Here is a 27,909-nt window from a genome sequence, read left to right on the forward strand (position 1 = left end):
CTTTGCTGTCCACCTGAAATGATCACAACATTGTTAATCAACTATACTCCAATATAAAATAAAAAGTCTTAAAAATGCCAATAGGAGACCAGCTCTGCACTTCTTGAGGCAAACTCAGAAATACATGCTGACATGGAGACTCCTTCAACTTGGGTCCCTGAGTAACCACTGAGCCAACACCCTCCAACCACTCTACCAACCACCACCCACTACCACCCCAGACCCACACTGAACATGTAGCATAAGTAAAAGATAAACTGCTGTTTAAGCCACTGAAATCAGGAGTGTTTGAGATGACCACAGCTGGCCTGTCCCAAATGACAGAGAGAGCAGCTTTGGCTCCTGAGTAGCATCAGCTTCTCCAAAGATCAAAAGAGCCTCCTAGTATCCAAGTTCTCAACATGACACATCTCGCTGCTGCCACTTTTGATGGACAGTGGAACTTTTTTTTAGAACAGAAAGACCGCATTGTAGGCGGATCCCACCAAATGCCTGGAGAATGAGTTCCTTCTGTGGTTTCTGAAGGCTATGTGTTTTTAGTGCCAAGCACCCGGCTGACAAATGAAAAATTCAATCAAAGGTCCGTGTGTTCGCAAATAGTTATCTGGATGCTTGCTGTCAGGCAAAATATCTGGTCAACTGCTAGAAATGGAAAGTTTTTTGTTGGATAGTTAGCATTGTCCATAAATAGGCCTAAAGTCAATGATTCGGTCTGTGTTTGGGCACAGAAATCCTCTGTTTGGTGAAGTGTACTGGAGATGGACTTATGCAGAAGTAGACTAGAGGCTTTGTTAAAGGCTTTATAGTGAAGAAGAACCCTCCATGCCCCCACCAAAGATACCCCTCCAAAGTCCACTGTTAGTAAGAGACCACGTTTTCTAAATACAAATTTCCTCTTTTATTTATTTATTTGTATCTATTTTTCTCTAGTTGCAGCGAGCAGGGGCCACTCTCTAGTTGTGGTGTGCAGGTCTCTCATTGCGGTGGCTCCTCTCGTGTGGAGGGCAGGCTCAGTGGTTGCTGCGTGTGAGCTCAGCAGTTTCAGTTCCCAGGATCTAGATCACAGGCTCAATTGTTGTGGCAGCCTGGTCCCTCCTGGACCAGGGATCGAACCTCTGTCTCCTGCATTGGCAAGTGGATTCCTTACCACTGAGCCACCAGGGAAGCCCTCAAATTTCCTCTTTTAAAATGCAAATACAGTTGAAGTGATCAAAGCACTTGGTCATATTTATACTCGAAAGGCATTTGGTCATATATATACTTGAAAATAACTGAAGAATTAATGTTTAGATGTTTGGTTAAGATGGAGCAGGCTGTGAACAAGGAAATGGGTTAATCAGAGAGCAATAGGAAGAGGGAAGAGAAAAGTTTTAGGGATGGAATATAGCTCCTTAAATTAAGTGACAAAGATCTCCCCAAGTCTTTTCTTCTGCATGCAAATGAAAACTTACTTTTTTCTCCTAAAGTGGGATTTTAATAAAAATGAATGCACAAATGGATTCTGGAATTAGTGAGACACACGTGTGCATATGCATGCACACAAAGAGAGAAGAGAGTATTTCTCCTGATCAAAGACTCAGTAGGTAAGCTATGAAGAAGAAAGTTGATCAACATTACTTTTGAAAAAAAGCATTGATTTTCACACGTTTACTTGGGCCAGTTATTCATATTAAATAATATTTTGGTGCTCACCAATGATTTCCGCTTTTCAATGCTGACAGACAGTACAGAAAGACAGGGGCTATAATCTCAGCTACAGATCTTCCCTCCAAATCAAGGAGTCCTGGTCTCCTTCATAACTGTCAGTATTGTGCAGGCCTGATGTCAACTACTTTCGTTCTGGGAAATGTTGCTGTTTTGCTGGTTCATTGCTGTTGGCCTAACAATCAGTTCAGTTCAGTTCAGTCACTCAGTCGTGGCCTCACAATAGGATCACAGAATACTCCTAGGTCATGTGCAGTGTCCTCTGGAACCAAGTGGAGGAAATACCATTTCCTGCTAGAATCAGTGGAGCTTCTGGAACAAAAGGTCACTATTGGCTACAAACCCTTGGGTGGCTCTGGACTTCGCTGAGGGAACAGGGCCAGGCAGACATGGGTGTGGAGCAGGAACTGGTCTGCCACTAATTTACTTGGCCTCATGCTGATCTACGTGTCACAGATTTTTATCTAATGGGAGCATAAGGGGTTTTAAATCCCCATCTTCCCATCAACCATTATGCAGTTCACTGAAACTTAAAACACAAGCATTTTCCTATTGTTTCTATTGTCCCTTAGGAGGGGTATTTAATAGAAAATATGTAGAAATGTCTGGATAAAGATAACATTTTAACTCACTTGATTATAATCAGATTCCTGCATCTAACCCTTCTTCCTGTTCACAATGATGGTTTTACATTGACTCTCTCCATGTGGTTAGTCCAATCTCAACGAATAAGTATTTTTAAAACTCTAGGAGACCCATTCCTCCTCCTCCTTCTCTCCCTCTTTTTTTCCTTGTAAGCAAACCACTGCTGCCTATAGAGGTAAGCTGCTAATAAGCATGTTACTATAATCAGCATTTTTTGTGGCCAATGGCGTCATCAATCTCTCTGAGTAATGAATGTCTTGATTACTTCTGGTCTCCAAACTTAGTGCTGCTGTCACCCACATCCATCATTTGACTTTCTGCTTCTGTTGACAGAGACAGCCTTACATGGGCTTCTTGAGTTCCTATATGTCTTGCTGGGTGTGGAGACTGCAGGGCCCATTTTTCACGTTTGTTTATGCAGCTGGTAGCCTGTGAGATGAGGTAGGGTATCCCCCTCGGACAAACAGACTAGCTTGCTTCTTGCTGGAAAAGCAGTGTATTTCCCAAGGTCTACTGATGCTTGCTCTGCCGTGAATGATGAAGTCCTTTGTTTCTGACCCAGGATCTCGCATCTTCTAAGCATCCAGAAAACTGTTTGTAGATTATAAATGAGATACAATAAAATCCAAACTTGACAATCTAGGAAATGGGATTGCTTTGTATCTTCCTCCCAAATAGAAAGGCCCTAGAGATCAAGAATGAGTACTCTGAGTTCTCTTGGCAAGCTTATAATGAACATTCAGTAAGTGTTCACTGGTCATGATGACATCAGTTTATACCATGAAAAGGTGAAGTGTTGATAGCAAGATAATGAGGACATCACTGTGATAACTGTAACACCATCATAGAACCCCACTCCTTGCTCACCTCTTTCTCACTCTAGCTTGTGAAGCAGACAATGCCACATTATGGAGAGTGCTTCCCATAATAAACAGACATGAAGAATTAGACTATAATGAGGAGATGCTAAGAATATGGTGAACATTATAACTCTACCCTTCTGTCTCCACCCTAGTGACAAATAACTTTAGGCAGAACAGTCATCTGTCATGAAGAGGAAAAGCTCACTTCAGGGAAAAAAAAAAAAAAAAAAACAGAGCTGCTATTTTTTTTAATGTGGATTGCTTTAATTTTTTAATTAGAGTATGTTGACTTACAATATTGTGTTAGTTGCAGGTGTACAACATAGTAATTTGATATTTTTATAGATTATAGTCTATGCAAAGTTACTATAAAATATTGACTATATCCCTTGTGTTATATATTACATCCTTGTAACTTATTTATTTTATACCTAGTAGTTTTTACCTCTGAATCCCCTTTACCTATTTTGCACCTCCATTACCCCTCTTCCCTCGGGTAACCAGTAGCTTGTTCTGTAGCTTGTTCTTTGTAGATGTGATTCTGTTTCTGTTTTGTAATATTTGTGCATTTATTTTATATTTTAGATTCCATATGTAAGTGGAACATACAGTACTTGTCCTTCCCTGTCTGATTTATTTTGCTTTGCATAATACCTTCTCAATGTCACAAATGGCAACATTTCATTCTTTTTTGTGACGGAGTAAAATATGATTTAAGACCACACACACATATAGATAGATAGATACATGCATATATATTTGGGCTTCCCCGGTGGCTCAGTGGAGGAGACATGGGTTTGATCCTTGGTCTGGAAAGATCTCCTGGAGAAGGGAATGGCTACCCACTCTAGTATTCTTGCCTGGAGAACCCCATAGACAGAGGAGCTTGGCATACTTCAGTCCATGGGGTTGCAAAGAGTCAGATAGAACTTAGCAACTGAACAACAACAATGATATGTATATATTTGGAATTAGAGGGTATTACCTAAGTGAAATGAGTCATGTTAGAGAAAGACAAACACCATACAATTTCACTTATATGGGGAATCTAACAAACAAAACAAGTAATGAAACTAACAAAGCATAGATACAGAGAACAAACAGGTAGTTTGCCAGAGGGGAGGGAAGTGGTAGGAGGAGCGAAATAGGTAAGGAAAGTAAGCAGTACAAACTTCCAGTTCAGAAACAAAGGAGTTGCAGGGGTGAGGTGAAGTAGGGAACGTGGTCAATAGTAATGTAATATCTTTGTGTGACGGATAGCAACCCGACTTACTGTGGCGACCACTTTTTAATGTATAGAAATAGCAAATCACTATGGTTGTACACCAGGAACCACCATAGTGTTGCAGGTCAGTTATATTTTAAAGCAAATAAGCAAACAAAGTCATGTAAAACTAGATCATTTATTGTGATTGCCAGAGGCAGGTGGTAGGGGCGAGGGGTAATTAGTTGAAAGTGGTTAAAAGGTACAACCTTCCAGTTAGAAGATAAATAAGTACTAGGGAAGTATTGCATGATTAATGCAATTAACATTACTGTATATTAACATTATATATGAAAGTTGTTAGGAGAGTAAATCTTGAGTCCTCGTTATATTAAATATTTATCTTGTACTTATGTGAAATGAGTGTTTACTAAACTTATTGTGGTAATTATTTTATGATGTATATAAGTCAAATCATTATGCTGTACACATTAAACTTACATACTTGCTATGTCAATTATATCTCAATAAAACTGTAAGAAAAACAGAAAAATGATTGAAGACCAGTCAGTTGAGTCTTTAAATTTGAAAAGTTAACTACTTTCGTCAGCACAGAGCCAGATCTCACCTTTTTGACTTTTTTCTGAACTTTCTTCCAAAGGGGAACACACAGCTCTACATTCCATTCTCCATATCAGTGTGTTGCAGCATTTTCTACCTTATCTCAAAATGATCCCCCTCTTACTGGACTTATTACAATCTATCAGAATGATTTACATTTTCATGGGGAGAAATCACCTTTTACTCCCCTGGGATTCACACAACTTTCCTCTGTCTTCACAGGTCTTTTTCTATAGGCATGAGCAATTTAGAGATTTAATGCTTGGACAGCTTTGAAGTGAGAGCCGAAAATAGGACCCTCCTTTCATCTTGACAACGATAAAACTATGATGTGAAGAGAGAGATTTCTGGCCATATCCAATTTTTTGCTAGTCTTCAGTCCTCCTTTTACTCTTGCTTGCATTTATGTGTTCTCAAATTGCACTGGAGATTCAGAAGCAGATCAGTGAATTTATCTGCATACAACAGTGTCTCGAACAGTCATTTTATGGCTTTGTGAAAGCATCATCTGAAAATATGGTTGTTCTTTTAAAATATCATGACACAAGCTTGTGCAAATGCATTCAACTGTATTTAGCTGCTGTAGAATAATTTAAATTGTCTAATCTTCCAAATTAGAAGAGTAGTAAAGCTGATGAGAACTAGCCACAAGGTGAGGCATGGTGATGATAATATTTACCTGTGTCTTATCTATTTTTTAAAAATGTAATAGTTCTCTGTTGGTTGTATAAAATTTTATAAGACATAATTGAACTCATTCTAAAGTCATTGTAATAAACATTTTATATTCTTAGGGTGATTCGTGATATTTGTTGTTAGTAGTTAGGCATCTCCCCATGCCCTGTGGGAGGGAGGCTCAGTCAATATTTCTGAGGTTCCTCTCTGGCCCATTTGTCTGTATAAACAGTACCCTGTTAAAGAACTTGCCTGCCAATCCTGGAGACTTGGGTTCAGTCCCTGGTTTGGGAAGATCCCCTACAGGCGGGAAAGGCAACCCACTCCAGTATTCTTGCCTGGGAAACCCATGAGCGGGGAGCCTGAGGGGCTACAATCCATGGAGTCGCAAAGAGTCAGACACGACTTAGCGACTGAACACTGTAGGCATTTACTGCATTGTTTTTCATCATGAGGATGCATGAAACTTTCCATGGGTCCTGTAACTTCCATGAGTAGTCAGGTAAGAAACATAATATTCCTCCTTTGGCTTTCAGATCCCCTAAATATAGAACTTTATCTTTCTCTCTTGCTAGAAATCATCCTGGAAGTCAGCAAAATTTCCTTTCTCTGGAACCTTCCCTGATCTGAAATCCCAATTTCCTTCCTCTGTTCAGCTTGAAGCATTTTATCAAGCATGGGGAAATGGTGTATTGTGGATGTCAGGGAAGGTAAGTTTTATTTAATTGAAACTTCCACTTTTTGTCTTTTACATCTGAATCTAGTCTTTATCCAAAAGCTAGAATTATTGTTGACTTTCTTCTCTGTTTCCTTTATTTCTCTCCCAAGTTCAGAGCAATCAGTGATGCACCACTAAATAGAGATAAATTTGTGTGTTGGGGGTCCCTATAATAATCTACATGTTGCCTTGCATGTTTCAAGATATAATCTTCAAAACTAGGTTAACTCACATGTTATGTAAAAAATAACACAAATGGATAAACAACATGAATATAAGAGCTAAAACCATAAAATTCTTGGAAGAAAACATAGTTGTAAATCTTCATGATCTTAGATTTTGGCAATGGATTCTTAAATCTGATGCCAAAAGCATAAACAATAAAAGGAAAATATAGATAAATTGAACTTACTCAAAATTAAGAACTTCTGTTCATCAACAGGCATTATCCAAAAAAATGAAAAAGCAACATACAAAATGGGAGAAAACACTTGTAAATCATTTTTTTTCTGATAAGGGTTTAGTATACAAAGTTTATAAGAACTCCCAAAACTCAACACTAAAAGACAAACAACCCAATTAAAAAATGGGCCAAGACTTGAATAGATGTTTCTCCAAAGAGTATGTACAAATGAGCAATAAATACATGAAAAGATACTCAGCATCCCCAATCATCAGGGAAGTGAAAATCAAAACTGTAATGAGATACTGCTTCACACTTGCAGGATGGCTCTCATTTTTTGAAATGGAAAATAGTGTCAATGAACATGTAGGAAATTACACCCTCATCCTTTGCTGGTGGGAATGTAAAATGGTGAAGCTCCTGTGGAAAGTGTTTCTGGTTCCTCCAAAAGACAAATATAGAATTATCATAAGACTCAGAAATTATAGTCCTAGGCATATATATACCCCACATCACTGAAAACAGGGGCTCAAACAGATAGTTGTACTGTGATGTACATTGGAACATTAACTACAGTAGCTGAGAGATGGAAAGAATCCAAGTGTCTATCCCCAGACAGATGGATGACCAAAATGTGATAGGTATGTATATGTACATATGTATATGATATGTATATGATGGAATATTATTAGGCTACAAAAAGGAATAAAGTTCTGATATATGATACAATGTGGATGACTCTTAAAATATTATGCTTAGTGAAATAAAGCAGATACGAAAGGACAACTATTGTATGACTCTCAGTTCAGTTCAGTCACTCAGTTGTGTCTGACTCTTTGCGACCCCATGAACCACAGCAGGCCAGGCCTCCCAGTCCATCACCAACTCCCAGAGTCCACCCAAACCCAAGTCCATTGTGTCGGTGATGCCATCCAACCATCTCTTCCTCTGTCATCCCCTTCTCCTCCTGCCCTCAATCTTTCTCAGCCTTAGGGTCTTTTCCAATGACCTTCCAATGAACACCCAGGACTGATATCCTTTAGGATGGACTGGTTGGATCTCCTTGCAGTTCAAGGGACTCTCAAGAGTTTTCTCCAACACCACAGTTCAAAAGCATCAATTCTTCGGCGCTCAGCTTTCTGATATTATGCTTAGTGAAATATTATGCTTAGCAAAATATTATGCTTAGTGAAATAAAGCAGATACAAAAGGACAACTATTGTATGATGCTACTTATATGAAATATCTAGAATAGGAAAATTCATAGACATAAAAAGGAGTAGAGCTTACTAGGAGCTGGGGGGAATGGAGAATGGAGAGTTCTATTGAATGATTACAAAATCTTTACTTGGCGTGGTGAAAAAGTTTTGGAAATAGGTAGTGGTGATGGTTGCACACCATTGTGAAGATAACGGATACCACTGAATTGTATGTACACTTAGAAATAGATCAAACGGCAGCAACTAAATAATAAAGTTTCCCTTTGGTATCAGAGAAGGCAATGGCACCCCACTCCAGTACTCTTGCCTGGAAAATCCCATGGACGGAGGAACCTGGTAGGCTGCAGTCCATGGGGTTGGCTAGGAGTCCGACACGACTGAGCGACTTCACTTTCACTTTTCACTTTCACGCATTGGAGAAGAAAACGGCAACCCACTCCAGTGTTCTTGCCTGGAGAATCCCAGGGACGGGGGAGCCTGGTGGGCTGCCGTCTATGGGGTCGCACAGAGTCGGTCATGACTGAAGCGACTTAGCAGCAGCAGCAGCAGCAGCAGCAGCAGCAGCAGCCTTTGGTATAGGATTCATTTTCCCTATACCAATAGACTAGCAGCATTTGAAACACGGATTTAAACATTACTTTAAGCCTAGAGAAAATGGATATTTCTTCCCAGGGAGGTAAGTTAGGAGTGATTCTAAAGGGTGAATGGAAGGAGTATTGTTTCATAAGAACCATGAAAAGAAAGAAGTATTTTATCCTTTGTCCATTGGGTTTCTGTTCTTAGAAGAAAATTCTGTGAAAAAGGCATGGACATTCCGCCTGAGCTTTGTTGTCATTGATGGTTGGTTAAGACAATGCACACCAGAAGGTATTTGAGTTGGTGGAAGTTTTCCATTAACTTCATGTGAGTTTTTCTATAGGAACTTTAAAAATTCACTGTGAATTTTTTTGTATATGCTTGTCTTAGATATTAAGTCTTAGCTTCTTTGTCAATATTAACAAAACATAATAGTTCTGAAGAAGCAAAAGTCTTTGGTCAACTTTTCACCCCCTTTTTTTTTATCTATATGAAGTTGGTAGTAGGTCCATTAATACTTTTTAAGAATTCTTTTATTTGGACTTGGATGACCACATGGATTTGGGCTTCGCTGGTGGCTCAGAAGTTAAACAATCCACCTGCAATGCAGGACTCACAGGTGCAATCCCTGGGTCAGGAAGATCCCGTGGAGGAAAGCATGGCAACCCATTCTAGTATTTTTACCTGGAGAATCCTCTGGACTGAGGAGCCTGCGGCTACAGTCCATAGGGTCGTACAGAGTTGGACATGACTGAAGCAACTGAGCATGCACACACAGCCACTTGGATTGGGACTAAGATTTCATAACCATATAATACTTCCTTTCAGAAAAATTTGAAATCCTGGGATAATTTCTGTTGCAATTTGTCTTGCAGTCTTAACAATTTTTGGAAAATGAAAACAATGATGAAAGTAGGGAGAAATAGTTAAAAACAGCCAATAATTTACATTTCTATCCACTTATACAACAACTGACTAAGACACTGAAAACATTTTCAGGATTGTGCCTTTTGATACTAAGAAAGCCTTGTTTGTGATTTAAAATAAATTTTTGCTGGAAATAAATTATTTGTAAACTTCTGTCTGTATAATCATAAAAAGGCTTTATAAATAAAATGTGATTAACACTAGGGAGAAAAATACATGCAGAGAAACAAAACACAGGCACATCGCAGTCCCATGTAGTCTGTTGACATTACATCCTGTTGTAGTCTTTGAAAGGGATATGACAGGTGCCTGAAGGAATGAGGCAGAGGAGGAAGACACACGTTAAGAGAAATTATTTATTATGTCAGAAATTAGGTGACTAGACTTCTCTGGTTGTCCAGTGGCTAAAGCTCTGTGCTCCCAATGCAGGGGACCCAGGTTTGGTCCCTGGTTGGGGAAGTAGATTCCATATGCCATAACTGAGAGTTCACATACTGGAACTAAAATCTTGCATGCCACAGCTAAGACTTGACACAGCCAAATAAATAAATAAAAATATTTGAAAAAATTAAAAAAAATAAATTGATAAATAAGGAGGGTGAGCATAAAAGAAGGATGAAGAAAGAAAGATGTGTATCTCAAAACGGGGATTCTTGGCAAATCCATGTAAAATAAATGGGAGGGAGGCACTGATCTTTGTTGTATATTTTCAAGTGTCTAGTGTGTTGTAGATTACCTGGGTCTTTGGCTTTTCAAGACTGTTTACTCTGCCACTTCTGTGAATTCAGGAGCCTACTCACCCTCTGGAATCTAAAGGCATTCATGTCCTTTTTGCTCTAGTTTTGGTTGCAAAACTATTGAAAATGAGTATGAGGGCTCCACTCTATTCTAAGAAGTTGAAAACACTTCGATACACAGGGATAAATAACTTTTGTAGCAAGTTAGCATTTTGTGAGCCATTTGATTTTGTTTTTTTTAATAGATTTTTAGTGGAGTACAGTTGTTATGAGGCTTCCTTGGTGGCTCAGTCAGTAAAGAATCCGCCTACAATGCAGGAGACCACTTGCAATATGAAGGAACCCAGATTCAGTCCCTGGGTCGGGAAGATCTCCTGGAGAAGGAAATGGCAAGCCACTCCAATAGAGGAGCTTGGAGGCCCACTGTCCCTGGGGTTGCAAGAGTTGGACATGATTTAGCAACTAAACCAGCACCATAGTTGCTTTTCAATTTTGTATTAGTTTCTACTGTACAGCAAAGTGAAGCAGCCGTAGATATACATGTATCCCCTCCCTTTTGGACTTCCTTACCACTCAGATCACCAGAGTGCATTAAGGAGAGTTCCCTTTGCTATATAGTCGGTTCTCATGGAAGCCATTTGAACTGTTGCAGTCAAAACAACTGCTTCATCAGAAGCAAATGACCAATTTGACCACTGTTTCAAATGATCTTCTAATGAGGCTGTTATAGGAATAGTTGTTTCATCATTGATTTCTCCACTCATTGATACAGCTACATGCTTTGTGATGTGTGATGACCTATCTCACTTAATGAGTGCATAGTTAATGACTTTTCAACATATCTTGAAAAATTATATTGCTTTTCAGGTACTGGCTCTTTCTTCCTCCAGAGTCACAAGATTTTCACCATAAAAGACACTGAATAAACAGGCAATACGAAGTGGTATTTCAGTAGTATGATTTAGGGCAAAGAAATGATTGCCAGCTCACTCAAAACAACTTTTTAGTCCGAGAACAGCATGTGGAACAAATTTAAATTGCACACTGGAAATGATGTACTCGAAATGTTTTCCTTTGTGTACATAAGCAAAGGGATGAAAGGCAGCTTCTTCAGCTAGTGATTCACGTGGGCTCTTTTGAAATGTTTGAAGTGTTCTCATGGTTATTTAGTCTTTATTTTGCCCTAAAGGTATGTTTCTGTGCTATAATTTCAAGTGTAGATTTGAGTACTAGGCAACTATGAGCCTTGAAATGGTTGAAAAATTGGCAGAGAATGATGCAGAAAGAATATATCTTCCAAAATATATCTTTCTCACATCTTTCCTCTACCACCCACCATCCGCTATCTCTTATATTACAGTACATTTTAAATGTTAACAGTCTATTTACTTTAATCTGTTTATTATTAATTATAATAAATTGTTTTTATTGTTCAACTGGTATTTTTCTAAGAAAATTGTTTGGGTATCTTGAGGTTTGGTCTCTGATAAAAGCATCATAATTTTTCCTATTACATTTAATGAATTTTAATTCAACCTCAGCCATGTTACTCATTTATTTGAGTCTTCCTTTCCTCATAATAAATGGAGGATAATAAAATCTGCCCCTGCAGTCAATGTGAGGTTTTAAAAAGAAATAAATGAAAATAAATATAATAAGCTCTATGAGGAAATAGGTTTCAAGCACTTTAGCAGCATTTATTTATATACTGGTAAATGTCATATTAATAATAAATCATTCTTACTTAGGTATTAAAGCAGTTCTTACATATATGTGATATTAAAACTTGATCCTTTGGAAAAAAGTGTAATTGATTTTTTTCTTTTAATTTAATGGCTCTTCACTTGGTGGCAGCATTTCACAAATGAGTTAAAGTCATCAAGTAGAAGAATACTTTTGGTGGAAAAAGAGAGGAGTAAATTATAGTCCCAGCCTTGAAGGAATTTGCCGTCTTTTAGAGAATATGGATAAATTTGTACTTAAGAGTATGCCACATGTAAAAACTCAAGCAAACTATGAAGAAGCAGGACTGACAAAAAAAAAAAAAAAAAAGCATATCCGCACTTATCCACCAGAACTAGCATTGTCTCTTTTAATAATTCCCTTGGAAAGTGTACACAGTCATTTCTCAAAAGCTTATTCGATGACAAAGTGAGCTGTTACGATAAAGTAATGGAATTGGTGTCATAGAGAGGATGGGAAATGCCCCGAATATAGATTCTTGGTTTCTCCAAAGGGGTGACAGTCCTCAAGGAGCACTTTCCATGATCTACTTAAAGGAGAATATCCACCCTTCAACATTTTCTACGTTAGACAATAACAAGATTCAGAAGAGCTGATAGCAAAGCAGCCTTTGACTGCTAAAGCCCTGTTCAGGAACTTAGGTCAAGCCCACATCCCACACTGTGGACATGTTTTGAGATAAGAAACAACCAAACACAGAAGGAAGTGACGTTGAATAATGAGTTGACCAGACTCATCCTAGAAAATATTCCTTTCCCAGCTTAAAACTGTTTTGAGGAGGTGGTTGTGAGAGTGAGGGGTAGTTCAATGCCTTACTATTCAGCAGAAGTAAGCATCTGTAGAGGATTTTCATGGGCATTCAAGAACATTCAAAGGGAGTTCGATGGCAAAAGAACTGTTGACTGAAAAAATACATTCAGCCTAAATATTGAGAGTTATGTTTTATTCAGGGGAAATTTTTAGGACTTTAAGTCCAGGAGACAACATCTCAAGTAAGCCTGAAAGAACCACGTGGAGGAGGTGAGGGGAGGAGCCAGGTTATATAGAAGTTTTTCAGTAAAAGGCAAGTAGCCTGAGTATCAAAAGTTTTTTTGTTAATGAAAGAAAATGAGATATCCCAAGTTAAGAAAGTTAGTGCTTTTCTATGTATGCAAGAGTGTGGGCTCACTGAAATCACTCCTTTAATACAGGTCTCAGCTATCTGGGGCTGGATTCCTGTTTTCATATCCTGAGTTTCTCAGGGCTCACCAAGGGAGTGGCTAAGGTCAGATGGCTGCTAGAGGGCAGATATTCTTCTTTCCTGAGTGCCCTTAGGATTCACCAGCTCACCTTAGAGGGGTGCAATTGCTGATGATTGTGACATCCTTGTTCACTGCATGTTGTGTTCAGTTGCTTCAGTTCAGTTCAGTCGCTCAGTCGTGTCCAGCTCTTTGCAACCCCATGAATCGCAGCATGCCAGGCCTCCCTGTCCATCACCAACTCCCGGTGTTCACTCAGACTCACGTCCATCAAGTCAGTGATGCCATCCAGCCATCTCATCCTCTGTCGTCCCCTTCTCCTCCTGCCCCCTATCCCTCCCAGCATCAGAGTCTTTTCCAATGAGTCAACTCTTCGCATGAGGTGGCCAAAGTACTGGAGTTTCAGCTTTAGCATCATTCCTTCCAAAGAAATCCCAGGGCTGATCTTCAGAATGGACTGGTTGGATCTCCTTGCAGGCCAAGGGACTCTCAAGAGTCTTCTCCAACACCACAGTTCAAAAGCATCAATTCTTCGGCTCTCAGCCTTCTTCACAGTCCAACTCTCACATCCATACATGACCACAGGAAAAACCATAGCCTTGACTAGACGGACCTTTGTTGGCAAAGTAATGTCTCTGCTTTTGAATATGCTATCTAGGTTGGTCCTAACTTTCCTTCCAAGGAGTAAGCGTCTTTTAATTTCATGGCTGCAGTTACCATCTGCAGTGATTTTGGAGCCCCAAAAAATAAAGTCTGACACTGTTTCCACTGTTTCCCCATCTATTTGCCATGAAGTGATGGGACCAGATGCAATGATCTTCGTTTTCTTAATGTTGAGCTTTAAGCCAACTTCGCTTCAGTCATGTCCAACTCTTTGTGACCCTGTAGACTGTAGCCTACCAGGCTCCTCTGTTGTATTCTCCAGGCAAGAATACTGGAGTGGGTTGCCATTCCCTCCTTCCCCACCCAGGGATCAAACCCATGTCTCCTGCATTAGTAGGCGGATTCTTTACCACCGCGTCACCCGGGAATCCATAGTAGTTTTTTTTTCTTTTAAAACTTATAGGTTTTTTTTTTTTTAACTGGATGGACATTATGAATGGACAGTGTATTAATACTTCTAATGCTAATGGACATTGTATATTCTTACATCCTAATTTGCTGATAAGGATATTCCATATAGAAGGAACATGCCCATTAAGTAAACATTCTTAGTAATAATCAAGTATTATTACACCAGAATTGTGGCTAGTGCTTAAAACATTTTACCCCAAAAACAGATATATAGAGATTTCTTTAGCACTATACTGGCACGTCCCTCTATTTCAACAGATAATCTCAGTCTTAAGTCAATCATGGCAGGGCAACTAAGATTTTTCTATGTCCCTGCTGGGCTAGTTATTCTCTGTGTCTTTCCTGACATGTTGTTTGCTCTTCTCCATCTTGCTCCACACCCCAAAAAGCTGACCTGGGAAGACATTATCCAGGCATTATCCAGGCTCATTTGCCCTCTGACTTTGAGTTGGGCTTGACAAATGTAGTGCAGGAGATTAGAGAGGGGGAAGAGGTTGGTGTATTTATTCCTGCTGCTCCCTGTCTGGTTTGGCAGCGTCTCCATCCCTTTACCTGTGGCTCCAGCAGTTGTCAGATGGCTTCCCTCCCAGGATCACAGCTCCTGTACAGCTCCATCCCTTGCTCCTTTAGGTTATAGCTCTTTGCATCCTAAGGATGCAGCCTCAGCATCCTTTGTTGGTTCCTTATCCTCTGCAATCAGTCTCTATATCCAACCTTTTTCAGTTCCCCCGTTTGAATGAGCCATGGGTTTCCTGCCTGAAATAGGTACATTTCCCATGCATTTTTTTCCTCATCCATTATTTCATTTAATTCCCACAGCACCTCAGAGAGAGTTAATCACACGAAAAATCCCAAACCAGGATCATATACTAAGATGTTGTGTGTGCATGCAGGCATGCTAAGTCTCTTCAGTCGTGTCCGATTCTTTTGTGACCCCATGGACTGTAGCCCACCAGGCTCCTCTGTCCATGGGATTCTCCAGACGAGAACACTGGAGTGGGTTGTCATTCCCTTCTCCAGGGGATCTTCCTGACCAAGGGATTGAACCCACATCAATTATGTGTCCTGCATTGGCGGACAGTTTCTTTACCAGTAGCCCCACCTGGGAAGCTCAAAACGTTGTAACATAGAGTTACATCTAGATTTGACTGACTCAAAGCCCTTGCTCCTTCCATTGTATATAATTTCTTTTTTTTTTTTTTAAGATTATTTATTTATTTGTCTGTGTCAAATCTTCCTGTTGTGGCACACAGGCTTCTCTTTATTTGTGGCCAGAGCTCCAGAGTGTGCAGGCTCAAATACATGCAGTGTTTGGGCTTAGTTGCCCCACAGCAAGTGGGATCTTAGTTCCCTGACCGGAGATCAGACCGGAATCCCCTGCATTGGAAGGTGGATTCTTAACCACTGGACAACCAAGGAAGTCCCTATACTTTCTTTTTAGGTTTATTAGTACTTACTCAGCACCATCATCTATAAACTTACTATTTTGTTCCCATTTGGCAAATCAAAACCATCTATTCCCAACCCTGCCCCCCAAAATACATTTTGCTGTCCACATTATCATGATTTTACTCTGTCACTGGCTTCATCACAATGTCACAATTGTTGAAGGAAATTTTTGTCCAGAGAGATAAAACTTAAAAATAACTTCAATGTTCCTTTCAGGAACTTCCTGAAAAAATCCATTTTTAATGAACATAAGACTGTTTGGTCTTTCAATAGATAGCATCAAATAACGCTTTGCTTTCTAAGACTCTTCCATACCTTTGCTCAAAGCCCTGATTTTGCTGTAGTCAACAAACCTAAAGTGTTCTGTTTTTCACTATCATTATTCTGAATTCTTTTTCAGGTAGATTCCCTATTTCTTCCTCTTTTGTTTGGTTTGGTGGGCATTTATCCTGTTCCTTTACCTGCTGAGTATTTCTCTGCCTTTTCATCTTGTTTAGATTGCTGTGTTTGGGTGGCCTTTCCGTATTCTGGCAGTTTGTGGTTCCTCTTTATTGTGGAGGTTCCTCACTGTGGGTGGGGTTGGATGGGTGGCTTGTCAAGGTTTCCTGGTTAGGAAGCTTGTGTTGGTGTTCTGGTGAGTGGAGCTGGATTTCTTCTCTCTGGAGTGTAATGAAGTGTCCAGTAATGAGTTTTGAGATGTCAATGGGTTTGGTGTGACTTTGGGCAGCCTGTATACTGAAGCTCAGGGCTATGATCCTGTGTTGCTGGAGAATTTGCGTGGTGTGTCTTGCTCTGGGACTTGTTGGCTTGTGGGTGGTGTTTGGTTTCAGTGTAGGTATGGAGGCTTTTGGATGGGCTTTTATTGATTAATGTTCTCTGGAGTCAGGAGTTCTCTGGTGTCCTCAGGTTTGAACTTAAGCCTCCTGCCTCTGGATTTCAGTCTTATTCTTACAGTAGCCTCAAGACTTCTCCATCTCCTTTCGAAGACAATGGGCTGCTTTTCTGGGTGCCTGATGTCCTCCGCCAGCATTCAGAAGTTGTTTTGTGGAATTTGCTCAGTATTCAAATGTTCTTTCAATGAATTTGTCAGGGAGAAAGCGGTCTCCCTATTCTATTTCTCTGCCATCTTAGGACCGCCCCTTCTAAAGTGTTCTGATCTTACCTAATATTAAGCAAGCCCCACCTCCTTGCCTTGAAAGACTTGCCTTAAACCAAACCCCCAAACCTCATAAATATCAAAACTTTGCTCTATCCCCTCCAAGACACTATTAATTCATAATCACAGTAGTATTTTCCCAGGCCTTCCCTGGTGGTCCAGTGGTTAAGATTCTGCTTCTCCACTGCAGAGGCCATGGGTACAAGCAGCATGGCATAGCCAAAAAAAAAAAAAGCAAAGTAGTGTTCTCCCTTATTGAGGTAAGCAGCAAACTCAGACTTACCTTTTAAATAGGTTATTTTGGTGATATTAATATTTTCAAGGATCTAGCCTTTGAAACACTAACATTTATAGACAAATAGTTGTCAATGTTCATCAAGATAGGAAAATGTGGGCCTGAGATTCAAACCCATAGTCTGACTCTGGAGCCCTCTCATAAACAACACATTATTTTGCTTCTAGTTAGCTCTACTATCAAAAAAAAAAAAAAAAAAAAGGAAAATGTGACAAATTACCCAGCACAACTGTTACTACTTGGTCACACCAGTCCCTGATGACTTGCCTAGCAGAGCATAACTATTTTTTTAGCTATTCAGAAATAAAGTTACTGAATAGTCTTTTTTTTCCCATATCTTTCAAAGCTCAAAATTTTCAGGCTTTTGTGACTTAGATTAACAAATATTTTATGGATGCCATTAGCAAAAGTGATAGCTTTTCTTTGTAGCATAAATTTGTCACATAAAAATTCATCCTCACATGCATTTCATCCTTACAGAGAAGTGAGAAAAGGGCCTTTCATTGACATGGTGTATTAACCAAAGTACCTATTTCTGAGTTGTTTTTCACTGTTCAGCACAGACTATTTTATCAACTAAATGGAATAGGGCAGAATTTTACTTTTTTCTAAAAAAAAAAAAATTGTTACAATAAAAATACACACTTTAAAAAGCAATATATAATTTTATTCTTGAAATACCAAAAGGTATATCTCAGAGAGAATAGAGTGAGCATAAAATTTTTTTAATTACATACTTTAAGGAAATCATAAAAAGGAACTGATGAATATAACCAAAAGGAATGGAGGAAGTTTCTAGAAAATTCTGGAGGTGACTCTTCTTTTTTTTTTTTTTAATTATTAATTTATTTACTTGGCTGTTCCAGGTCTTAGTTGTGGCACATTGGATCTTTGTTGCAGCATTTGAACTCTTAGCTGTGGCATGTGGGATCTCATTCCCCAAACAGGGATCGAACCCAGGCTCTTGCATTGGGAGCTCAGAGTCTTAGTCATTGGATCATCAGGGAAGTCCCTCCTCTTCCTTTTCTTGTTTTTCATGGTGATCTTGGGGACTCCTCAATAAATGTAGTGAAAAACAGGTGGTTAATGTTTTAATGTCCTCTTAGCCTGATGATATAAGGAGCAGTTCGCTAAACAGACTCCCAATGAGCTGACTCTCCCAGGTAATTGAGACAGCAATCTGACCTTCATGCTGTTACTCTGCTCCAAGTTCTACTCAAGTACTTGTGCTCCCATCAGTTGAACTGTATGCTTCCCTGAACTCAGTTGTGTTTGATTCCAAATTGTGTCATTATAATAAATTAACAACTACCTGTCACACAACTTGGCAACTTCCTATTATGCAAGATGACAAGTTTTAAAATAAAAATGCTGTGGCCATGAAAACTCAATTAAGTACTTTTAAAGCAAATTGCTTCTTAAAAATGAGATCAGATCAAATAACTATAAAGAACTAGGAGAAAAATCTTTAAAGGTCTACAACAATGTTTGCTCTTAGATTTAAGTTGTTTTTTCACTTAAGGAAGCACACACTGGAAGAAGATAAATTGTGTGTGTGCGCTCAGTCATGTCTGACTCTTGTGACCTTCCCCCCATCTCTGTCTGTGGGATTTTCCAGGCAAGAATACTGGAGTGGGTTGCCATTTCCTGCTCCAGGGGATCTTCACACCCCAGGGATCGAACCCACGTCTCTTAGGTCTCCTGCATTTGCAGGTGGATTCTTTGCCACCAGTGCCAACTGGGAAGTTCTTCTTCTTCACTGAAGGAAACACACACTGAAAGAAGATAAATTATGGGTATAGTTTTGTGAGAAAGGCCACCACCAGTAATTCTAATCACCAGATTCATTCAAAGAAAATACTATGGGTCTACTATAAAAGATAGGTAAATGAATATGCATTTATGTTTGATGTAAAATTAAAAGTTCTGGTTCTCTATGTACTTCTTTTATGATTGTCTAATATGACTGACATTTTTTGATTAGCCAACTGTAATGGTTAATTTTATGTATCAACTTGACTAGGCCATGGGATGCCCAGATATTTGGTCAAACAATATTCTGGGTGTGTCTATGAGGATATTTTTGCATAAGGTTAACATTTGATTAGGTAGATTGAGTAAAGCAGCTTGTCCTCCCTAATGTGGGTGAGGCTTAGCCTATTAGTGGAAGGCCTGAATAGAATAAAAAGGCTGACTCACCAATGAGTACTAAATACTTGAGCTGGAATATCAGTCTTTTCCTGCCTTTAGACTCAAACTAAACCATCCTGCCTTTAGACTCAAACTCAAACTAAAACATCAGCTCTCTTTGTGTCTTCAGCATGCCAGTTTTTAGACTGGAACTTACGCCATCAGCTCTCTCTTAGGCCTTGGGACTCACACTGGAACTACACTATTGATTCTCCTAGGTCTCTAGTTTTTTCACCACATATCTCGGGACTTGTACTTGAACCTTTAGGAGATGGCAAAAAATGGAAGAGTAAGCAAAGAAGACTGAAGACTGAATGATAAAGGGAAAAACCAAAAGAATGTGTTATCATTCAACCCCATAAAGAATTTCACAGAGTGGCCAGTTGTATCAAATGTCAAAAAATCAAAGAGGATGAAGTCAAGGTAATTCCCAATATAGAGAGCAATACAGAGGTTGGTTGTGACCTTTATATGAGTAATTTCACTGGAGTGGTAAGAACGGAAGACAGGTTATAAGGACTGAAGAGAGAACCGTAATTCTGGTTAACAAGACAGATTAACCTGTGTCCAGGTTAACCACTGGACACAGTGGTTATTTCTTTTCCCTTTTATAACATCATTGAAAAGAGCAAAAAAGGTGAAGAACTCAGAACCAAATAACTTAATGAACAATAGCAGGTAAGGGATTTCAACAAGCTTTTGAAAGATGGAAAAAGGATGGATGAGGGCTAGCTGACATGGTCTGGAAAAAGGTAAAAGTGAATGTAGTAGTGTGAGGGGCAGGTCTACAAAGAGCAAGACGATCCATGACTCGTAACTCTAGAAGAACTTGTAAATTTGCAGTGTCAGGGACCTTTTAAAGATCTGTAGAAAATTTGTTTATGAAATAGGTTCTCACATCCTCTCCTTCCATCTTTAGCTAATGGATATCCTGTGCTTGTACCAGCAGAAGATTAGAACTTCACTCTCTAGAAAGGCTTACTGTTTCCCCAAACAATAATGAGAATTCTCCCAGACTCACTGACACACACTAGGTAGGAGAATAGAAAATTTCCTTCATGGAAAACTGACTGGCCTTTGGCAAAAGCCAGCTTAATGTCAAGTGCTATTCACCACTGATAAATTCTGCTCATGGAAATAGTCTCTAACATGAAATACAGAAGGAAAAAAAAAAAAACAAAAACACAGCAAACAAGCCAAAATATATAGAGAGAAGATATAAAATGCAAAAAGAATCAAGAAACTTCAAAATGTTTTAATACTTCTTGAGAGGTGCAAAATGATATTGTATTCACAAAGCAAGACCAGAACATTGTAAAAAGTGAATTACTCAAGTATGAGAATGAACTTTTGGATATTAAAAATATATGAGAACTTAATGAATCAATTGGCTTCTCAGATAGAGCTAGTAGTAATGAACGGGCCTGCCAATACAGGAGACATAAGAGACGCAGGTTCGATCCCTGGGTTGGGAAGAACCTCTGGAAAAGGAAATGGCAACTCACTCCAGTATTCTTGCCTGGAAAATCCCATGGACAGAGGAGCCTGATGGGCTACAGTCCATGGGGTCGCAAAGAGTCGGACATGACTGAAGTGACTGATCACAGCACAATGAATCAGTAGAAAGTTGTCAAGAAAACCTTTGTGAAAATGAAGGAAAAAAAAAAAACTGATAATAGGAGAAGAAAGTTAAAACAAATTTAGAAGATCTGTGTAAGAGGAACTATGTCTGAATACTAAGAATTCTCCAAAGAAAAGAGAGAGGAAGATATGAGGATTCCTGAAACTGAAAAAAGTTCCTGGAACTAAAGGGCAAGATTTCCTAGATTAAAAGGATCCACTGAATCTCCAGCCATATACATAAAAATAGAGTTAGAGACCCAAAAAAAAAAAAAAAAAAAAAAATCCTAGAAGATTAGAGAGAGAAAAAATCAGGTCTTAAACAGAAGTTAGATTCTGAATGTCATTCATAGGGATTCTGAAGAGCATTCTGAAGCCTTGGGATGTAAGAAAGAGAGCATCCAATATGGAGGGAAGGGGAGGAAGAGAATTTCCAGGTGCCAGCTGTGTAGCAAGAAAAGAGAAGGTGTGGAATGAGTCAGGAGTCTCGAGTGCCAGGAAATAAAGGGGTAAACAAGATTGAAAGTCATGAAGAACTCACTGCCATCAGGAAAGTGGGCAGTCAGCCTAGTCCTGACTTAGCCCTTGGTGTGGGGGCCTTGCCAGGGCTGTTTGTTCCTTCAGCTCTACTGACATGGTCAGATCAGGGCTGTAAACTGCTGGGAATGTGTCCTGGGGCTCCCCAGGGGAAGTTATCCCCATTCACAAAATACAGTCTTCTCGCAAGTCTTATTTTTTGGATGGCTTTCTTGTATGTGACCTCCAATTTCACTGAGGATTTCCTAAGGTGGGAAAAATCCCCTTAGAGGCACTAGCTATTCTACAACAAACTTTACTCTCAATAAGTGCAGGCTACCGTGAATATTGCTGTTCTATGACAGGAGTCTTTTTAAGCAATTGGTAGTCTTCCTTTGGGACACAGCCACTCATCTGAAGTACATGTGTCTTTTAGATTTTGGATTTATTTTCTTAGCAACTGGAAACCAGAATGCCTTTGGGGATGGAAGCTATTGATTCCTTTGAGAAAACACCTTGATTAGCTTTTGGGTTGGAGGTGGGGCCCTGGGGATGTGGTGTTTAACAAGTCAAAGCACAAGAAAGTGAAAGTCTCTCAGTCGTGTCCAACTCTTTGTGACCCCACGGATTTTTTTTGGTCACTCTTTGTGACCCCCATGCAGTCCATGGAATTCTCCAGGCCAGAATACTGGAGTGGGTAGGCTGACTAAATTCCTCATCAGAATTTAGAGAGGAATTTCCTTTGTTCTGAGAGGGTGAGGTGGAGGAGGGAAGAGGGCAGAGATTAGAAAGAGGAAATGATGGTATTGCTGGATGTTGGGGCTTCCCAGGTGGCTCAGTGGGAAAGAACCAGCTTGCTGATGCAGGAGATGCAGGTTCAATCCCTGGGTTGGGAAGATCCTCTGGGTTGGCAACCCCCTCCAGTATTCTTGCCTGGAGAATCCTGTGAACAGAGGAGCCTCGCCGGCTCTAGTTCACGGGGTTGTAAAGAGTCGGACTTGACTGTGTGACTGAGCACCTGGCATGCTGTTCTTGGGAGGTGGAGCAACCCTTGGAAGCAGCAGGGTGGCTGGAGACTTTTCTCTGCAGAGAGTTCTTGAAGCCTCAACAGAGACTATACACCTTTCTACAACCATACACACAGTCTCCGGCTGGCCCATCCCATACCAAATCTTACAGTATACCACACTCGCAAACATGAGGTCAAACTGGCTTGAGGATACAGATGAATTCTTTTCCCCCTTAATAAGCGTATTTTCTGTTTTTAATCGGAGGATAATTGCTTTACAAAGTTGTCTTACTTTCTGCTGTACCGCAAAGTGAAATCAGCTATGCTATGCTATGCTAAGTCACTTCAGTCGTGTCCGACTCTGTGTGACCCCATAGACGGCAGCCCACCAGGCTCCCCCGTCCCTGGGATTCTCCAGGCAAGAACACTGGAGTGGGTTGCCATTTCCTTCTCCAATGCATGAAAGTGAAAAGTGAAAGTGAAGTCGCTCAGTCGTGCCCGACTCTTAGCTACCCCATGGACTGGAGCCTACCAGGCTCCTCCATCCATGGGATTTTCCAGGCAAGAGTACTGGAGTGGGGTGCCATTGCCTTCTCCAGAAATCAGCTATGTGTATACATATATCCCTTACCTCTTGAGTCTTCCTCCCCACCCCCATCCCAACCCTCTAAGTCATCCCAGAGCTCCAGGCTGAGCTCCCTGGATCATACATACAGCAGCTTCCCACTAGCTATCTGTGTTACACAAGGTAGCATATATATATGTCAGTGCTACTTTCTCAGTTCGTCTCATCCTCTCCTTCCCCCAAAGTATCCACAAGTGTATTCTCTACGTCTGTGGTCTGTGTCTCTATTCCTGCCCTGCAAATAAGCTCATCAGTATGATTTTTCTAGATTCCATATATATGCGTTAATATATGGTATTTGTTTTTTCTGTCTCAGTTAACTTGATGTTAGAGACAGCAGGCCCAGAAATGTGAAACAGACTTGACATTAAGAAGGTTTGCCCTCCAAGAATGGGAAGGCTTTAAATTTCTACACTGTGCAGAACAAGAGCTCAAGCCTGGACCTGTATAGATCTCAACAGAGTAGGAGACCCCAGCTGATAGGTAGATTATACTTCTAGCAATGCTTCACCAACAAGACAAGGTCTTAAGTGTGCTTCCTTTTTTAAATGACTGATTACCTGTCTTATTATTTTAACCTAAAGCATATTCAGTGCAAGCCACGGCTTGGTTTTCATTTAGTTACTTTCAGAAAACCCTGTGTGAAATTAATTACATCTAATGAATGGCATGCTTTTTTGTGTGTTTCCCATGCTTCAAAAATGAGGCCAGTTCCTTATTAAATAAGGCTTTTGAAAAAAAAAATCTGAGTCCATTATGCAGAGAGTACATTGTTTCCCTTATTTTTGTGATCCTTAGTCTCACTTAAAAAAAAAAAAAAAACCTATTATGTTACACATATGTACTAGATTTGTTTTCTGTCTATCTATCCATCCATCCATCCATCTACCCATCTATTATCTATCTATTCACCCATCCAACCTATCTATCAACTATCTATCCATCCATCTGTTATCTATCAGCTAGTAAGCTACCAATTTTTTCTGTTACCTGTCCATTATCCAATTTTTCTTCTTCATGGCTAGAAAGTTCATTTCTTGGCAGCAAGCCCTCATAGGACAAGTGAAATTAGAGCTTAACTCATCTTCCATTTCCTTTTCTTATGTCTTGTTCTTCACTGTCATTATTTTGCTAGACTCTCACAGATTAAAAGGCTCCTCTGTGTTAGTTTGTAGTTTTTCTATAGTTAATATTCCTTCCCTTTGTTTCTGATCAAATCTGTCTCCATAATGATATTCATCTCTATTAACATTAGCTGATTAAAAAAAAATCAGAAGGCATCATTTTACTTTTCTTTATCTCCAATATTAGGGCATGTTCTTTTAATAAGCTGATGCTTCTCACTGCATTTATTGAGACATGCTTATGATAACAGACACGTTCTTTTCTGAACTAACACACCATTTATTTGGAAGATCCCTGTCTGACTTCTTGACTTGGTAGTTACAGTTAGTGAATCTATTCCTAGAGTGGAATGAGCTCTATCAAGCATAGTTTCATAAGCTCCCTATTTCAACGTTAAGTTCATTTGCAAAAAATGGTCATTTGACTTTGATTTCCTGATTTTATCAACACGACTCTCCTAAAATTACCAGAGACCTCTGTTATTGACATACATGCTCACTCAGGTGTTTTCTTTTCATCTGGTTTCTCATTCTTTTTCTAAAAGATTCTAGAATTTTATTTACCTATTTCCATGTTTATTTTTGGCTGTGCTGGGCGGTCCTCATTGTCGTTCGGGGTTTTCTCTAGTTGCTAAAAGCAGGGGCTGCTCTCTAGTAGTGGTGCCTGGGCTTCTCGTTGCAGTGGCTTCGCTTGTTGTGGAGCATGGACTCGAGGGCATGTGGGCTTCCATAGTTGTGGCTCCCGGGCTCTGGAGCACAGTCTCAGCAGTTGTGGGTGCACGGGCTTAGTTGCTCTGCAGCATGTGGGCTCTCCTGGGGTCAGGGATCGAACCTGTGTTTCCTGCATTGGCAGGCAGATTCTTTACCACTGAGCCACCAGGGAACCGTCTGGTTTCTCACTCTTACTCGACACAGTTTCCGTATTTCCTTCTGTGAAACATGATACATGTGTCTTCCATTACCACCTACTCCTCTGGTTTTATATTTATTTCTCTGGCCTTCTTAGCCTCCTTTTCTGGATCATCCTTCTACTTTTTGATTTAAGACTCTGTACTCAGGGCATGGTCCATCTTTCACTCCTTATTCTTCACGCTCTCTTTCATGCCCTCATACTTTTGCTGAGGTTTTATTTCCCATTTCCCCCCAAAGAGTAATTTAAATGCCAAAGAATATTAGGAGGGTTCTGAAGATTCTTATTTTGGGAGACCCTTTCTCTCTCTGCTTGGAGAAATATTCTAGAAAAGGGTATATGCTGCAGTTGACATTTTGCCATCCACACACAGATATATAATCAGAATAAGAACTTCTTGAACACATCATGAGCTCTTTGTGGAATTTTGATAGATTCATAATTTTGTCCTTCCCCCAAATCAACGTGATAGCACTCACAGCATTTTGGTTTGTTTTTAAAACTTCTTATTTTAGCTTCAAAAAGGCTAATTCTTACTTTGTATCATTGCTTATTTCACCTCAAGGAGAGGACATATTTCTAGGCTTTTGATAATCTGACTTATTTTTATTACCAGGAAACTTGATAATCATCTTCCTTTTTTTTTTTTTTTTTTTTTCAGGCATTACCTAATCAAGATTAGCTTTCTGTTGGAAAAACTGTTTAATCTAGAAAATTCCTTAAAACTTTTTAGTGCAATGTAATACTTTGTGGGCTTCCGTGATGTTTTGGTGGTAAAGAATTTGCCTGCAATACAGGAGATACGAATTCAATCCCTGGGTCAGGAAGATCCCCTTGAGAAGGAAGTGGTGACTCATTCCAGTATTCTTGCCTGGGAAATCCCATGAACAGAAGAGCCTGATGGGCTACAGTCCATGGGGTCACAAAAACGTCAGACACAGCTTAGTGACTAAATAACAGACAACAATATTTTGTTTTTGAATGGAGTAGACAGATGGTTACTTCAATCACTTCAGAAAACTTGACCCAAGAATGTTTCTTAGGACCCCATTGTGTTTCAATGTTGAGAAATGCCAGAGGTATGAAGAATTCCTTTAATGAGGACTTTTTGCTGCTGAGTTAATCAGGCTGCAAGTCTAAGTTTAATGACATGCTTACTATATATCTTATTTGTTCCTTGATGTGAGGAGATTTCTTTAAGGAATATTGACTTTTTCAATTAGTCAGTTTAAAATCACCCACTATAATGAGCAATTAGGTGGAACAGTAAAAAGGCATGTGCTTTGGAAGGAGGCCAACCTGGGTTCAAGTGCTGACTCGGCTACTTGTTAACTGTGATATTTATTTATTTGCCTGTGCTGAGTCTCCCTTGCTGTGTGCAGACTTTCTCTAGTTATGCTGAAGAAGGGTTACTCTCTGGTTGTAGTGTGGGGGCTTCTCCTTGGGGTGGCTTCTCTTGTTCCAGAGCACAGGCTCCAGGGCACAGGCTCAGTAGTTGTGGCACTTGGGCTTGGTTGCCCTGTAGTGTGTGGAGTCTTTCCAGACCAGGGATTGAACCCATGTCCCCTCCATTGGCAGGTGGATTCTTAACCAGTGGATCACCAGAGAAGTCCAACTGTGATATTTATTAGCAGATGATTTAACTTTCTTGATCTTCACTTTATCACCTAGGTATGAATGTTGTTTTGCCGTTTCTTTGGGTTTGGACAAATGTATAGTGACACATATCTAACACTGCAGAGTATTTTTACTGCTTTTTCCATAATTGAGAGTTTTTATCATGAGTAATTGGATTTTGTCATATTCTTTTCCTGTATCTATTGATATGATTATATGATTTTTCTTTTTTTAGTCTGTTGATGTGATAGATTACATTAATTGATTGTCAAGTGTTCTACCAGCCTTGCATACCTGGGATACCTTCCACATGGTCATGATGTATAATTTTTCTTATACAATTTTGGATTTGATTTGCTAAATATTTTTGAGGATATTTCATCCATGTCCATGAAAGATGTTGCTCTATAGTTTTCTTTCCTTGCAATGTCTTTGTGTGACTTATTATTAAGGTCAGGCTGGGCTCAGAATAAATTAGGAAGCATTTGCCCTGCTTCTATCTTCTGAAAGAGATTATAGAGAATTGGTACAATTTCTTCTTTAAATGTTTGATAAAATCCACAAATAAAGCTATCTGGCTCTGACAGTTTCTGTTTTGGATAAATTGGTTTTAATTATGCTATGTCATAGCCCATAAAGAATCTGCCTGCAATGCAGGAGACCCCGGTTCGATTCCTGGATCGGGAAGATCCACTGGAGAAGGGATAGGTATTCTTAGGATTCCCTTATGGCTCAGCTGGTAAAGAATCTGCCGACAATGCAGGAGACCTGGGTTAGATCCTTGGGTTGGGAAGATCCCCCAGAGAAGATCCTATTGCTGTGTTCAGTTCAGTTCAGTCGTTCAGTCCTGTCTGACTCTTTGTGACCCCATGAATCGCAGCATGCCAGGCCTCCCTGTCCACCACCAACTCCTGGAGTTCACCCAGACTCACGTCCATCAAGTCAGTGATGCCATCCAGCCATCTCATCCTCTGTCGTCCCCTCCTCCTCCCACCCCCAATCCCTCCCAGCATCAGAGTCTTTTCCAATGAGTCAACTCTTTGCATGAGG

General features: G+C 39.8%; 1 protein-coding gene and 1 long non-coding RNA gene across 3 annotated transcripts in view; both read left to right on the top strand.

Moving 5' to 3' along the window:
- LOC129626759 (uncharacterized) overlaps positions 1–5,827 on the top strand; it is a 51,069-nt gene extending 45,242 nt beyond the window's left edge. Inside the window, exon 5 of one of the 3 annotated variants that reach the window (XR_008702185.1) lies at positions 5,260–5,821. This is a non-coding gene — a long non-coding RNA (uncharacterized LOC129626759). Of the gene's footprint in view, positions 1–5,259 lie in introns of all 3 variants that reach the window. The other 2 variants (XR_008702183.1, XR_008702184.1) reach the window with 2 other exon arrangements.
- PREX2 (phosphatidylinositol-3,4,5-trisphosphate dependent Rac exchange factor 2) overlaps positions 1–27,909 on the top strand; it is a 787,616-nt gene that overhangs the window by 421,205 nt on the left and 338,502 nt on the right.

Source organism: Bubalus kerabau, chromosome 14, assembly GCF_029407905.1.
Source record: "Bubalus kerabau isolate K-KA32 ecotype Philippines breed swamp buffalo chromosome 14, PCC_UOA_SB_1v2, whole genome shotgun sequence".
Taxonomy (NCBI): Eukaryota; Metazoa; Chordata; class Mammalia; order Artiodactyla; family Bovidae; genus Bubalus; species Bubalus kerabau.